Here is a 4,620-nt window from a genome sequence, read left to right as displayed (position 1 = left end):
TCGATATGTCTCGAGAGGAATCAACGTCAATGATATCAATACCCTATGATGAGTGAACAGTGTTAGAAAGATTTAATAAAAATCCAGCCGGAAACAAATTATTGGTCGGAATACCTTAGGTACTGATTTCATAACATCTTGAAGAAGCTTCCCAGTAGGAGGTTTTTGAGTTTTCTTAGAAAGAGAAACTACCAACTTTCCCTTTCCTTTATCCTGCTTCTTCGTGGTCGAAACCTGAAAGTAAGGAAACAAGATATGAGTAGGATTCAAAGGGATAAGAAAATTTTAAGGTAAAAGAGCTCTCTTACTGTCTTGGTACTGCTTGAATCCATTTTTTGTTTCTTAGAAATTTCGATATTCTGAAATACAAAAAATTGGGAAAAGATAAAATGAATGAAGAGAATTAATCGAAAAGGCTCAAAGAGATGGTGAGTCAAAAAACTCTTTACCTTAGAACGAAGAGTGGCTTTTTCAGAAGCGGTCTTTCTTTTCCGACCCTTCAATGATGGTTTTTGGGCATCATCATCACTTTCCCAGTTAGGAGTTTGCTCAACATGTTGTGGAACACGTTGAGGAATGACATCTGCAAAATTCGAGGGAAAAGAATGAGACAAGTACAAAATCGAATTTTTAGTAAGGGTTTGGCTAAAGTTATTTACCAGGAGGAGGGTTAACGTTATTGACCCAACATAGTGGCCACCATTTGCCTCGAGGAAAATCATACACGGAACATCTCGCATAGGTAACTCGATTTTTTACGGGAATCTCTTTGCGCTCGAGGTAAAACAGGTCCAGTGTTTTCACCCATGGAGGGTGAGATAAATGCTTAACTAAACCAAAAAGAGCATTTGGAAGAGGAGGTATGTGTTTTGGACAAAATTTTTCGAAAATGATTTTACCTCGAGGGTTTATCACCTTTTTCGAGCAGATGTTCCTTTGTACCATTTTCGATAAGGAGACAGAAGCGTCAAAGATGGTTCGATGCACATTGTCGGGTCGATAACAAACCTTAAAAAATTGCTCGAATTGATAAATTATAGTTTGATTCTTGAAAGTACCTGATTATTTGGGACCCTGCGAACAAGAGAGAGGAGAATTAATCAGCTTCTTCAAAAAGCCATCAAAATTGAAACCAAAAATGAAGGAGAAATAGTGGAGGGTGTAAGCTTGAGCTCTTTGTCAGGTCGAAGGATGAAATCGAGGACTTCTTCATAATTCCCTTTGTCGACACAAATATCTGCATCAATGCTTTCCTTACGACAAAGAGGAAGAGGCTTCATTTGACAAAACCCAAATTGTCGAGCGAATAACTGAGGTTGGTAAGGGTAAAGCCTAACATCTTTCTGCCTCATACCTGAGATAATGACATCCCAGGACAAGAACCCAAACCAAATGTCAGTCGAAGAAGGACTGATGTTTCCAACCTGATTATTTTGACGAAGCCAGGTCGGACCTATTAAGTTCGGTCGAATGAAAGGAGCTAAGTCCTCGGTGAAATCAGTAAAGCTAAGAATGGCTCTAATATATTTCTCAAAATTATCTACCAGACGTTTGCGAGGGGTGAGGGTTGTCAAACGAGCTCCTTCGAGTTCGCGATAGGTATCGGAGTCAAAGGCAGACGAAGTTTCTTCTCTAATATCGCGTTAAGCCACAGTTGAAGTAGCCATAATGGGCCGGAGAGATTTCGAGGCCCAGATTCTCGAGAAAGGCTCTCGGAAGCTTCATCAAGACAAGTGTACAGGGAAGCGAAGAGAAGTTTGCTTAAACATATCTTCTTTTTCGAGTGAAGAGCTTGGGCTAAATTATAATAATATTTTGGGACTTGGAGTGAAGGAGTGCAGAAGACACACGCCGATAACCAATACATGAGAAAAGCAATATGTTCTGAAGGGGAAACAGGCGTACCAGAAGGGCCCATATGCGCAGTGATAAAAGCTAAATAGGTCTTTTTATCCCAAGTAATTGAAACATCCTTGATCGAAATTTCTTCTTCAAACACATCAGGATGAAATCTTTCTCCAAGAGGCATTAATCCTGTTATACCAGCAATATCGAGCAAAGTAGGGCAGACAAAACCACAAGGGAACTCGAAAGCCCGAGTTTCTCTATTCCAGAAAAAGATAGCAGAAAGGAGCATCTAAGGGTCGAAAAGATGGAGGTCGAACTTGGCTAGTTGGATAAACTCAGAAATAGCTGTTTCTTTCCATTCAGAGGACATAGAAGCCTCCACATGGGTTAGCCAAGATGAATGTCTCTCTTTAACAGGAGGGAACGCTCTAAAAATTTTGGTAGTATCCCCAAAAAGGTTCAGGTCTATCTTTGGTGAATAAATGAAAGGTAGAGTGGTGGAGTCTTCAGGTAAAAGGGTATTACTAAACTTCTTCTTGTTTTGACCAGCGAAAGGGCCAAGAAAAGCATGAATAGAACCATTCTCTAGGGAGAAAGGGAGAAGTACCTGAGACTGATATATCTTCAAGCTGGCCTCCTCCATGCCTGGGATTGGAACGAAAGTTTCATCACCTTCTTTGACTTTGCAGACTTGAGCGTTAGCCATTAGCAGAGGAGTGCCCTGAGCAGTGGTTGCAGTGGCCATGGCGGTTACGGGCGTAGTCGTCGTGGTAGAAGGGGTCGTAGCGGCAGTGGTCAAGATAGGAGACGTTGCCGTGGTCAAGGCAGGAGTTGATGCAGAGGTGGTAATAGGAGCAGTAGTAGAAGCCACGGTAGCAGAGGAGGATGCAGCAGAAGAGGCCATTTGGAAACAAAGACAAGAACTTGAAAGACGGAGGAATGAGGTTCACTGGAGAAGGAGATTGAGAAACAAACCAGAGAACAAAGTAGAGAAACTTGAGCGCGAAGGAAGAGAGCAGTGAAAGTGTTTTTTTTTACTCTAGGGTAAAAAAGAAGGGTTTAACGCGTCGTTGGGCCTGAGGTTAATGGGCTTATCAAATTAATTCAAATATTTATTTTGAATATTTGTAACAGCCACCAAAATATTGCTTCCCCAACGACAAATTTATGGAGCAAAGTGAACACGCGCCGCCAAGACCATCGATCAAAAACATCAATGTCTCATCAAACGATCACTTGCATTTGATACAGAGCAGAGTAGGTTTTCATCGGAGAAGTGTAAAGTCACTATTTGAAGCTATTCGATGAGGACTCAAAAATAACTCTCGACAGGAATTCAAATCTTTCTGGGTAGTATGCATATCAAGATTGAATTCCTAGGGGGGCATCTGTTGGGCTTGCTCGAAGATTTGGGTTGATTCGCAGATCAAAAAACTCAAAAAACATACTCATGAGGTTCAAGAAAAGTATCAAAGGCTTAAGTTATCTGTACTTGAAATATACTCGAATCAATGAGCCAAATCGAACTGAGAAGTGCTCGAAAAAGTGGAAATTACTGAAGGATTCTAAATGAAGTAATTACCTTAGAACAGTCAGTTGAAAAGTGATCGAAGAGGTCTGATGGACGCACTAGAGCGGTTATTAAAAGCACAGAAATAGAACACGTGGGAAAGGCAGTTAGAAGAAGTTACATACGGAGAAGTTGCATAACTCATACCCACGTCAAGCATAATGGATAGCGGTTACACCCTACAACACTCAAACTCAAATTTTAACCGCTATTGAGTCAGTTTATAAATAGGAGTATTAACCTCGTGCACAAGGTCGGAAAAAACTCATACTTGAATTAACTTCTGAAGCACTCTCTACCTACACACATATGGCTTTCGTGCACAAGATCGTTTTTGGGCATGACTACTTCTTGGCCACGTTTATTTCTTTTTTTTTAGGATTAGGAGTAGTTTAGTTGTCTTTTCTCCTTTTAATCACTTATTCAGATAGCTTTTACTAGTGAAATTGTAACTCTTTAAAGTAATGTGAACATGATTTGTATTGCAAGAATTTGTATTGTGCATTCAGTTTATTTGCGAGTTTATATGCATGAACATTATTGCTTGTTGATTATTGACGAATATCTGGAAACAGGTAATTGTTAGTCTTTCTACTCCGTCTCTTACTCTTCGTAAAAATTTTAATACCTAAATTGAAACGAATCTCGTGCTAGTCTAAATATAAAGAACCTATAAAACTAATTCCACCGTAAACATTAATAAAGTGTAAAAAATTATTAAATGTATTATAATCATTCATGGATTTATCCTATGGATTGAGACTCAATAAAATTAGTTTAAATTAATAATGATGTTTAGAGAGAGAAAAAAAATACTATTTACATTTATTATAAGATTAATTGTCATTAATTTTTCTAAATCTAAAGATTAACTTATACGTTTGAGTGGTTTTTGTAAGTATCCTCCTTTTCTTTTCTTCGGACAACTATATCCAAAGACTACTAAATTTGTTATAAAAGGAATAGGTAAGGACTATTAGGATGTGAACTTAGAAAAAAAAGGATGAAAGTGACAAATTATTGATGTGCTCTCATAAAGACACAAGAACTATAGCAAGTCCAATGAATTGGAGGAAATTTTAGTTTTTGGTTAGTTTTAGACTCATTTGCCATGCATAAGTCAATAAAGCAAAATAATTCACTACAAAGTTCAATGTTGAATGAGACATCCTTCGGCCACTTCAACAAAATCCTCCATTCCA

This window comes from Cajanus cajan, chromosome 8 (genome assembly GCF_000230855.2).
Source record: "Cajanus cajan strain Asha chromosome 8, NIPB_CcT2T_4, whole genome shotgun sequence".
NCBI lineage: Eukaryota > Viridiplantae > Streptophyta > Magnoliopsida > Fabales > Fabaceae > Cajanus > Cajanus cajan.
This window is presented reverse-complemented; position numbering follows the sequence as displayed.